The sequence below is a fragment of the Echinops telfairi genome, unplaced genomic scaffold (genome assembly GCF_000313985.2).
Source record: "Echinops telfairi isolate 266 unplaced genomic scaffold, ASM31398v2 ScPeMD7_7468;HRSCAF=8506_0, whole genome shotgun sequence".
Taxonomy (NCBI): Eukaryota; Metazoa; Chordata; class Mammalia; order Afrosoricida; family Tenrecidae; genus Echinops; species Echinops telfairi.
Window position 1 is genome coordinate 71,781,918 of NW_022111369.1, and position 12,464 is coordinate 71,794,381.

Consider the following 12,464-nt stretch of genomic DNA (forward strand, 5'->3'; position numbering starts at 1 on the left):
TATAATTCAAAAGACCGATCCTAATGGGCTCTGTATTTCTTGGCAAGTTATATCAGGTTGTCAAAGCACTTTACATTATTTGAAATTGGAATAGCTATGTGTGGTAGTATCATCCTCCATTTACAGATGGAAAAATGAAAGCAGAAAGTTTAATTAAATTTGACACAAGTCACACAATTAGTGACTGAGCCAAAATGTGTCCCCTGTCTTTCTGGCTCCAAAGCAGCTGCTCTTTCTACAGAAGCATACGATTTTTCTCTCAAATACAAACACTGGATGAGAAGTAGTAGGGCCACTAGGGGGCGTGGGAGTGTCTAGTGATTGAAAATACTTCGTGGAATCAGGTTCATTTAACTTTGGTAAAGATCTTTTGAGACAATTAAAAAAAATAAGTTAAAAGTGTTTTGTTCTTTTAATTCACTTTATTTTGTAATTTCGTTTAAACACGACCCAGTAAAGCATGCATATGCACACTTTAGCAACTTTTTCACTTTAATATATTTGTAAGATCAAGCCTGTTTGCCCGTGATTAAAACACGTGGAGCAACCAGCTCAACTGCTAACCATAAAACATTAGTGAAATCTCTTTACTTAGAGGCATCTCAGAGGCGAAACCTCGTGACTGAATTCCAAAACTCAGTCACTGAAAGCTCAATGGAGCACAGTTCTGTTTTGTCACAGAAAGGGTGACTGAGAGTTGGAATCACAGCAGCTAATTACTATTTATACAATAAAAATAAAATAATGTATTATTTAGTGCAATTTTAACTTAATAGTTGATCCACAGGAGATAGATCAAGTTGTGTACTGCCTGCAAGAATTACGACGTTGGAAACCCTCTGGAGCAATTCTACTCTGTCCTATTTGGTTCTTGTGAGTAGGAATCAACTCAATGGCAGTGGGTGTGGACTTTTGTTTATTGTCCCATCTGTGTACAAAATATTCCTGGGACTTTTCATGTGCTGTTTCCAAAAGTGAAAGTACAGTCAGTCTAATCATGGCAATGTGGAGGCTTCAGCTGACACATGCTTCACTCAGAGCTTTTATACATCTGAGGAACTTGGAAACATCTTTTGTCTTGTTTTTGATAATGACAAAACTTTTAATTTTTTTATAAATAAGGATCAAATCTCCAGTGCCTACTATAACAGCCTGATAGTCTGGGCTAGCCTAGCATGCTAGCGCACTGCAAGACTTATTAGATGCCATTGGGCTCCTTTTGATGCGGTGATAACGTTGAACTGCCTCCATAGGATTGTCGAAGCCACAATCTTTACAGGAGTGACATCCCTGTACTTCTTCCATGAAACAGCTATGTGCGTTCAAAGTACATGCTTCTCAGGTTAGCTGCTGGCTGCTTAATCTTTGTACTATCATGCCTTCTGAGTGAATGGCTTATTAATATGAACAACTTTGTTTTTGACCAAGAACTAACATCAATGTATTTATTGCTACTGTGCCATGAAAGCAGTCATAAGTATATTATTTGGAGGCAATACAAGCAAAAACAATGAGAAATAATGTAATTTGAGTTTTGATGCTTTGAATATTAATGACAGAGACCTAATGAACTGTGGGAGGGCATCAGAAACATCACGCATGAAGAAAGGAAAGGTCATTAACAAGACAGGAGGGGGAAATAAAAGATGAAAGTGGATGTCAGAAGGGACTCGGAAAATTGCTCTTAATCACAGAGAAGCTCAAGAAAATGGAAGAAACGATGAAATCAAAGCCTGAATAGAACATTTCAAAGGGCAGCGGGAGAAGACAAAGTGAAATATCATGAGGTATGCAAAGGCATGGATTAGAAAACTAAAAGCAAAGAATAAGCTCAGCATATCTTAAACTGAAAAGCACTCAAAGGAAAATTAAAGCCTCTCTCAAGTTGCAATCTTGAAAGAGTCTATGCCAAAATATCAATGGCGCAGGAAACATCAAGAGAAAATGGAAAAAATACAAAATCACTAGACCAAAAAGAACGAGTCGATATCCCAGCATTTCCCGAGGTAGCTTATTAGTAAGACCAATGGTACGGAAGGAAGAAGTTCAAGCTGCACTACAAGCATTAGCCCACACCCAATCTGTCTTGAAAGAAGTATAGCTAGAGTGCTCCTTAGAGGCGAGGATGGTGAGACTTTACCTTACATATTTGAGACATGTGGTCAGGAGACACCTGTCCTTGGAGAAGAACATCAAGCGTGGGCAAGTGGAAGAGTGGTGAAAAAAATGGAAGTTTCTCAATGAAATGAACTGACAGTGGCTGCAACCACAGGTTCGGGCTTGGAGACAATTGTGAGCAAGGCACGAGGCCATGGAGTGCTTCGTTGTGTTGTGCGTGAGGTTGCGGTGCGTCAGATCCAACTCAATAACACATAGCAACAATAGCATCATCTGAGAAATGTCTCTGCTTTCTTAAAATAAATAAATAAAATGATCTATTTGGTAACATAACACCAAAAATAATATATTTGAAAGATTTTCTTGAAAAATGGGCCAGGATCAAATTACACCAAAATCTGTTAGTGTCTGTAAATATCCTTACTGATTCAGAGAGAGGGTACATCTATGGAGGGTATATGCCAACCCAGATTCTGCATTCGTGTTTCTGTTGTTCCTATAGCTTGATCTGTCCTTAGCCTTTGAACTGTTCTTAGCATGTTTATTCTAATTTGACCTGACTACCTCTCCCATTGCTACCATCTACAAACAGAGAGTCATCTCACTACTAAAAGAGCTCGTGCCTACACAGGAGATTTATTTGGGCTTTGCTTCTGATCTCAGAACCCATTTCAGTAACACAGTTTGTTTTAATGATTAAATAATAAAAAAAATACTAAGCTCATGTCTTCCACCATTCTCTTAGTGTATCTTTGCTTTTAAATAAGGGTATTCTATTGACTTTTCTTCTTTTAACATTTCTATCTTCCTATGACTCCACTAGCTTTTTTCCCCAATAGTTTGTTACTAATATAACATGAAACTTTCCACAACTAATGCTAAATTATAAGAATTCAAATATAAGGAAAGGAGCAGGAGATACTGGTAGGAGGACAAGCAGAGAAGTGAGACCCTGATTTCTATGGAAATAGAATGTTGGAAGATGATTCCTCCCTGCTGTTCCAGGACGGATGCTCCATCCATTGCAGTTATGCAGTGGAAGTCTGTTGAGAGGCCCCAGGATGTGGGCTGCCTCCTTTCTGTGTAGCTGCACAGCTGGTGCAGGTGCCTTCCCAGCCATAAGAACTGATAACATTCCCAGTGGAAACATTCGACTGTGGTAAAACAGACAGAAATCTATTATAAATGTGAGCGCAATGTCAATGTTTACAGAGGGAGGTCAAATACCAGAATTCTATTTGGTAAATGTCAGTACTGTATGAGTAGAAAGCATTCACAATATTTGCATTCTTATTAGAATGATGTGTGCAAAGCACCTAAATGCTTCACAGATTTTTTTTTTACATCTAGTTTTTCTCCCTCATCAGATATTACTTTTCTTGCTGCTAACTTGTGTCTCAGAATTACTCTCTTGCTTATGTAATTTTCTGAATATGGGGTTATATAGCAAGCCACTGGACTATTATAATGTCCAGATCAATTGTAACTTGTGACATATTAATTTATTTACGTTCAGATGTGAAGACTTTCTCTAATTTGAATCCCTTAGAAGGTGTAAGCAAACCTTTATTTGGTCATCTTAAATCAACCTTTACATCTTGTCTCAACAATTCTCTGGAATAGTGAAATCTTTCATATCAAGGCATTATAATTTAATTTTTTACAGGCAAACAAAGTATTTTTTAAAGGTTGATTTATGATGGGAAGGGATACACTAGCATTAAGAAATATTTTTAAGCCTATACAAGTGTTGTTTGTTTTAAGTACCAGTGTTAGTTTTGAAAACATATTGTTAAATAAGAACTTGGAAGAGAGTGTGAATTGAGGCGCTGGCATTGTTCTCTGTGAAAGTGGTAATGGGCACTGTTTTACAGTAATAGAAATAGAGCTAGTTTTTCACTAGAGTCATTATGTAAGTCTTCATATGCCTGCATCTTACAGCACCCAGTTTTGGGAGAAGAAATCAGAATATCTTTTGATCCCTAGAGAAAAAAATTGTGACAAAACATTAAAGAAGAAACAATGATAACACAAATCTTGGAGACAGACTATCTGAAGGTTATAAAACTAAGTTTAAAAAGTATTGTTTCCATATGAGTTATACTATTTTAATCTGATGCCACACACAAGGAATATAGTGCAGTTTTCATAAAAGAACCTCATTAAACAAATATTTTAACCGGCTTTTATTCCGTGGCTTTGAGAAGCTTCACTAATCAAACAGCATGATTTTATTGTTTAAACAATGAAGCTTGCTGAAACTACTAAAGTTATTACCTCTATTTCAGATACTTCTCTTTGTTAGAGAAAGGACTTCTCGTAACAGCGATCCACTGAACTGAGGAATCCCAAAGTTACCTGATGATATTTTATAATTGGAGGGAAGCCAAAACACTAAATTAAAAATTACAGAGAGCAGATAACCGGAGATAGAGAAGGTCACAGGAGGTTTTGTGGATGGATCTATATATGCAAACATGAAAATAAATAGTGATCCAAGGTGGTCGGAGAGGATAGGATTTAACATGACTAAAGGTCAAAGCCTGAGGATTTGCAAATAGACCACCAAGAAAAACCTTATCAAAGATCTCTCTCCATGCATACAGGGTACAATGTTAGACACATTTATGACCTTCCTCTAGAGCATAGAATAGTGATTCTTAAAGCCAGCTATATCCCTCATGTGTAAGGCATTCCTAAAAATTTCACCATATCAAACCTATTATATTTCCTTTCTTTTATAATATTTGTACAGCATTGATTTCAAATATTTTCAGAAAAAGGAAAATATTGATTATACAGTCCAACAACAGACATTTCATCTTGATACATAGTTTTTTTATGCCTGTGCTTGGGTTTATTTGAGCACTGATTCAGAAAATTACATCAGATAGATGGCATCAGCTCTAGTTTCTTAGATATGATGTTCTACTATACTTTTAACTATTAAGTTATATTAATTTGTCATCCTAGCTCTAAGTATGAGAATAATTCAGACTCACACTACAGGTTAAGACAAAAAGAAAGGCAAGAAACTTTGAAAAAGAATGAGATATTAAGGGGCCTCGGAGGAAAGTTGGCTTCATGAGCTGGCAAGAAGGTCAGTGGTTCAAACTCATCAGTTACTCTGAAGTCTTTGAAAGCTGTAAAGGCATGGAAACCCAAAGGGGAAGTTCTTCTCTGTCCTATAGGGTCACTAAGAGAAGTTGAAATCTATTCGGTCTGGGAGGCTATACAATATATATAGACAACCACAAGTTGGAAACTACAAATCCAGAACACAGTTTGAGAAGAATGGAAAATTAAAAAGACAACTGAAAAGGCACATATATGGAAGGTGTGAGGGTAATTCAGAGTGTGAAAAATGTAAAGCTTCATAGCAATTTTCATAAAGATCTTGAATTTTTCTTCTTCAAATTATGCAGTCACTATTTCAGAACATATTTTAATATGTAGAAGTTATTGAATAATTAATGTTAAATGTTTCAGAGGTGAAGTTGACTCCAAGCTTCTTTATTAAGAAAACTTCTAACTTTTCTTGTAAACGTTTCTGTGCACAGGCAGAGAGTGCCGTCTGACAGTAAGACTGGAACACGTTCATTTTCATAAATAGGTTTGAACTCTGGCAGATCCATTTTGGGTTTCAGAATACTGGAATCTCTATTGTACCAAACTCACTATCAGTCAATTGATTGCGACTCACAGAGACCCTATATGACAGTACAACTTTTCCTGTGGTTTATAAGACTATATATCTTTACGGGACAAAAAGGCTCATCTAGCACAGCTGAACTTGTGGTTAGCAGCCAAACACAGAACCCACTGTGCCCTTAGGACTCCTTAGTTATTGTGCAGTAACTCTTATTTCTGTCCCTTTTTTAAGATAACAAATTGGAACCGTCTCCTATTCAGTTCACAATCATGGTAAAGTGATTCTTGAGGAAAATTCCAAGTTTATGTAATTTTCACTGTTGAAATATATCTTTGGATTTAAGGGTACCATGTGAAGGATAATTTGTCCTAAATATGTACTAGCCCATGAAGTATTTGAAAGAGCCAGTTTGCATTTACTCTATCTCAGGGTTGTTAACACATACAAATGCCCTGACATGCGCTGGTTGAGCAGAGTGAAGAGCAGTATGTACCATAAGTTCCAAATCTTGAAAACTAGAGTTGATATGGGGAAAATTGGTGTCATTTTTTGAGTCAGCAGGTCAAATATACCCAGAAACAAGTCTAACATTTGAGGCTTCCAAATGTGTGTTGGCCAAGGTTATAAGAATGATAAGACATAGCTTTATTTAAAATATAAAATTACGGAATTGAAAATATACAATTCATTAAAGATTAACAAAAATCAAACCACAAGTATCCCTCAAAAATCCACAGATTAAATTAGAACTACGCAAGGCTGTGGTACATGCTGTGATGAAATACTCGTTTCCATGCAAGATTAAGACACGCGAGGAAATGGCCTGGTCGCCGCATCTGACTTCTGGATTTGGTAAGGAGAAGAACAGTCTGACCCCATAACCCAAGGCAGAGCGCTACCAGCCATGGTTCCACTCGTCCTTCTTTATCTGATAGCAGCCATCTTTCCCACACAATCCTCTGCTGAGTTCAATCATTTGTAACCAGGGCCACATAGAATTCAGAACAGTCAAGCCTCGTGATCATGGGTATTTATTGGGGAAGTTAACCAGTTCTCATAAGTCCGGATCAGAAATCTTGTCCTTAACAGCATTTCTTCTCTGCCATGTCCACAGGCATACCTCTTTCTGGTACCTCATCTCTCTCTAGTCCTCCCTCTTTCAGATATTGGCCTCTGGGCCTTTGTCCTGCTCAGGGAAGTGCCATGAAGGTCCTTTAGCACTGACAGATGCCCAAAGGGAGCTTACTCTGCACGTCAGGTCTCCACAAAGGCATTAGCTTACTCTCCCTGTGGGATGGGAAGGCCATTGCTCTATCTCGTTGTCTCAGCCCCGGGTGCCTCTGACGCCTCTGGCGCCAAGGCCGCCTCCTTCCGGGATCACACGTGTGTTCTGCTGGAAGCTCTTCTTTCTTTGTGTCATGGAATTCTGTGTCTGCATCTGACGTAGCTTAGTTTTATGACCAGTAAAATGGCAAAACTGACTAATTCCTGAGTTAGAGTCTGATGCACCTTATTTATATTCTCTCAACCAGTCAATAGGTGGGAGTTAAAAAACAAATGAACAAAAAAACATTAGGGACAGAAGAGTCATTCCAAGTAATTAGTTTGAGAAAAAGGTATACTTGACAAAAACAACAGAACAAATTAAAATGGAATCACCTGGAAGAAAAAACATATATGTATGTATGGATATGTGTGTGTGTGTATAACAAAAACAAAAAACTAACAACTCAAGAATGATTACAATTGACCACAGTAAAACACAATTTTGGTGAATTTTAAATACTCAACTGCTTCTTGCTATGTCTCAAAGGGTTTGATGTGTTGTGTTTGCATTCTCGTTTGATTCAGGGTTTTTATTTCTGCTTTGTTATCCAGTAGCTTTTTAAAAGTAGGGTATTGTTCACTTTCCATTTATTTTATTTTCCCTCTTTCACCATCCTGTTGTTGAATTCTGTTCTATAGTCTTGTGATATGAGAAGATCCTTTATAGAATTTGATATTTTAAAATTAATTGAGGCATTCTTTGTGGCCTAACATATAGTCTATTTTTAATAACTTTTTTATTGTAAGTTAGGAAAGTTTTCATTTAAATCATCAACTTTGTACTCAAGAGTTTAACCTACTACTCAAAACCTCCAACAATGAATCCTTCACTTGATCCTTTATTTTTCTTTCCCTCTTGTGGAGTATTGTCTTCTATTTCACCCAAGTTAACATCCATCAACAGTCTAGCCCATTCTTTATCTCCCACCCCTCTCCTTCCCTCGTCTTGGAAAACTCTGAAGTATGAAGTATGAAAGACTTCATTTTGTTTAACCCCAATCCTCTGCCCCACAACAATTGTCTCCTATAATATTTGTACTTTTGTTATTGCAACCATGTCATGAGGTGCTTTGTGGCTTTGCCATAGCTTCTCAGTGATGCCTAATGTTTCATTTTGTGGATGTACTAGGGTTTTTATCCATTCTTCCACTAATTGGTATTTAGGCTGTTTCTATATTTTGCTATTGTGAATAACGCTGCATTGAACATGAGTGTGCACATAGTTTCTTGTACTATTACTCTTACTTCAGAAATATATACCCAGTAGAGGGATTATTGGAACGATGGAAATTCTTCTTTGTTTGAGTTAGTGCCATGTTGCGTTTCACAGTGATTGTACTTATTTACAGTCCCACCAGCATGGTTTAAGTGTTCCAACCTTTCACAGCTTCTCAGGAAGTTGATATTTTTTGCTTTTAATTTGTTAACTTTGTGGTCATTGTCAGTATAAGATGATATTCTCTCTTTTTTAAATTTGAATGTTCTTATGTCTAGTGATCCTGACCATTTATTCATATGTTTGTTAGCAATTTGGTTGTCATCTTTGGTGAACTCTCTGTTCATGTCCTTTGTCCACTTTTCAGTTTGGTTATTCATTTCTTTCTTATTCATGTTTTGCATTCTTCTATAGGTTGTAGAGACTAATCCCTTTTCCATTGTGTTCCAAACTTTCTTTTTCTCACTCCATCAGTTCTCTTTTCACTCTTTTGATGAAATCTTTTGATGCACATAAATGTCTTAGTTTTAGTAGGTCCCACTCATCTGTCTGAAATGCTTTGGACATATTGTCTCTAGAGAAGCACATCACATTTGGTAAAATGGAAAGGGAGGAAAAGAGGAAGGCCTTCAACGAGATGGTTGACGCGGTGACCACATCAGTCGGCGTGCACGTATGAGCAATTGTGAGCACGGTGCCGGGTTTGGTTGGGTTTTGCTCTGTTGTGCATTAAGTCATCACGGGTCACAGCCAACTAGACGGCACCTAACGAAAACAACTCACTTTCATCTACTGTACATTTCCTTCATTATATTTTATATTCTATGTCTAGTGATAGGGCCCTTAAGTTTGTCCCTATTTTTAAAAAATTTTTATTATTGATGATCTTTACAGCTGTAAGATTTACATTTAGGCCTTTGAACCGTCCAGAGTTCATTTTGTATGTGGGCTAAATATGGATCCTGCTCCATTCTTCTGCAGACAGAGGTCCAATTTTGCCCGTACCACTTGTGAAGGAAGCAATCACTTTCTCAATTAATGTCTTTTGACCCTTTCATGAAGATCAGTTGTCTGTAATTGGAAGAATTTATCTGTGGGTTCTCTGTTCTGTTTCAATATTATATGGATCTCACCTTGTCCTGGTACCAGGCTATTTTCAGTATTGCTGTGCTGCAGAGTTTGAGGTCAGGAAGGGAGATGTTCCCACTTCTTTCTTTTTAAAGACTTCTGTGCTTACCCTGGTTCTCTTCTCTCGTCATATGATGTCAGTAAATACTTTTCAAATTCCTTTAAAGAAGAACATTGATATTTGGATTGCAATTGCCTTGTGTTTATAAATTGCTTCAGGTTTTTAAAATAGCATGATTGCAAATGTTCTAAGGAGGAGCCCTGGTGGTGCAGTAGTTACTCATTGGGCTGCAATCCTCACAGTCGGCAGTTTAAAACCACCAACAACTCCTTGAGAGAAAGACTGGGATGTCTATGCCCATAAACAATTACAGTCTCAGAAACCCACGGGGGAGTTGCTATCAGTCAAAATTGACTTGAGGACATTAAGTTTGGGTTTTGTGTGGGTTTTCTTTTCTTTCTTGAGGGCTATTTTTTATTGGGCACACAGAGAAATTCCAAATTCAAGACAAAAGAAGCACAGAGGAATGAGATCAACATTTGACCCAGATATTAGTGATAAAGGACAATCACTTCAACATTAAAGCTATCCATGTATTTAAAATAATAGGGAAAAGAACCTAGTATAATTGAAAAAATGGAGCCAAATTCAATGAAATCAACTAGATTTATATAAAAAAATTAAGACAAATGAATTCACTGGGCACATCACCATACATTTTTTTTTAATTTTTGAAATACGCAAACTGAGAGAGTAAAACTAATAGAAACTCAAATCAGAACATAAAAGTTATTCAGAACTGATTTTAAAAACTTAAGAAACAATATTGCATCCAATGAAGTAATGATAAGATGTCCTAATGATTTATTAGGCAAAGCAATGAAAACCTTAATATGGTAGGACAGTATCTTTAAATTGTTGAAAGACAATACCTTCCATATTAGTATCCTCTACTACACACAGAAAACATAACTGTAAATATTTGAGGACAAATGAAAACGCTTCTATATCAAGACTGATGCAATTTTTTTGCTAGGTGTATCTGAACTTAAAACAACAGAATTACTGGGGGTTACAGTGGAGAGGGGGCTGCTTAAGGGGAGCTGATATCAAGGAATTCAAGAAGGAAGATAATGTTTTGAAACTGATTACAATAAACTGGTTTTGGAAAAATAACAACCACCCCAGCAAAAGAATAATAATAAAAGTAATTTAGAAACTGGAAGTAGTTCTTTTGGGAAAAAGTCAGGACAAGTAAGAATTATATAAATACAGGGAGTAATGAGGAATACTTGAAAGGAGATACATTTTAAAAAATATAATAGCTGGTTACCTAGAGGATTATCAGAGCTTCAAGCGTTTCCACTCCTTGGTTCTTTTCCTGTTCACAATAAAGATTTCAGGTGGACAAAGTTCAGACAAGAGGAAAATAAAAGGTTTGAACAGAAAGAGTTAGCTTATTGAAGTGGGATCTTTTGGAAAAGAATTCCAAAGGACCCTTAGCTAGTCTGAAAGGCCTGGCAAAATAATGCGTGACCTTATATTATCTAAAGGGGAACTTCCTACCAAAGACTGCTTTTCCGGTGGGTCGCCAGCTTTCGTCTGGTCCGCAGTAGTGTCCCTCCTCCCTTCAGGGACTCCATCAAGCAAGCACCCCAGATTCCTTGCTGTGCCTTGCATTGTTTCTCAGACGCCAAACTCAAAAGAGTCTATTCAGTCATTGTGGGAGTTTTGCGTCTCTCTTCCCCTGGACATTTCAAAACCTCCAATGTCTCTGGTCTCTTCCATGGCTAAGAAATTGTTTTCTATTCTGCCTTTCACCTTCCTTTGTGTAGTCTGTGCGGAAGCCTCTTGCACCGCCCCCCTTTGTGTTTAAGACCAGTTCCCTTACACTTATTACCTTTTCTACACTTATTATTTTCTGCCTAGTTAAGTGTAGACTATAAAATATAAGAATAACATTTTCATGCCTTCTGGAGTATGTAAGGTAAACATTAAGGTGGTCCCCAAAGACCCTCTAGAACGGATATCCTTTCGTGATACCCTCCCGTGGAGTGTGGACATGGCTCTATGATTCAGGACTGTCTTGCTAGTGTCCTTACTCTGGAAACTGTCCCCAGGGACTTGATGATTGAAGCTCCTTCAGAGGGCAGAGCATGCGGCAAGGAATGCAGCCAGATTGCAGGACCGGCAAGCAGACCCTAGACGCTTGGAGCAGTGCTTTAGAGGTGGACGTGGCTTCCATCCAAGTGTCGTCATGAAACCAGGTTACAAATTGCTACAACTACAAGTGGATGAATTCTGCCAACAACCTAAGGAAATTTGGAAGTGAATTCTTCACCAATCAAGCCCATAGACCTTTGAGAAAGTATCATGAGACTTTAAACAGAGGATTCAACTAAAATATAACCAGAGTCCTGGACCTTAGAAACTGAGATACTAAACATGTGTTGCATTAAGTTGTTAAATGTGTGGTAATTTTATATGCAGCATTAAAAATAACTTATATATGGAGTTTAAATTCAATCAAATATGTAAAATGTGAGAAGGGGATAAATGAATGCATTGTCCTTAATTTCTAGTGGTATTGTATATCGCCACTGTGGAAAATATGTAGTTCTAAGCACTAAAGTTTAATGGATTGGGTCATGCTCAAATTATGATGTGACAATTCCTCTACTAGATGTATATCAAACAAAAATACATATATGTATGTATTAATATATACATATATACACATGAAATGTGTATAGTAACAGTACTCATGATTACTCAAATTAAGAAATACTGGATGTTTATTAGTAGTCAATAATATAAATAGTTTGTGGTATATAACACATGGGCATTTGTAACTATAAGCAATAATATAATTGAATCTCACAGAGAAATGGTGACTGAAAGACACCAGATTAAAAAATGACTAAATATACATATCCATTTTCATAAGTTATACATACATTTGAATCTAATTTATACCATTAAAAGTTGGGAGAGTGATTATCTTTAGGGTGATGGGTTCAACA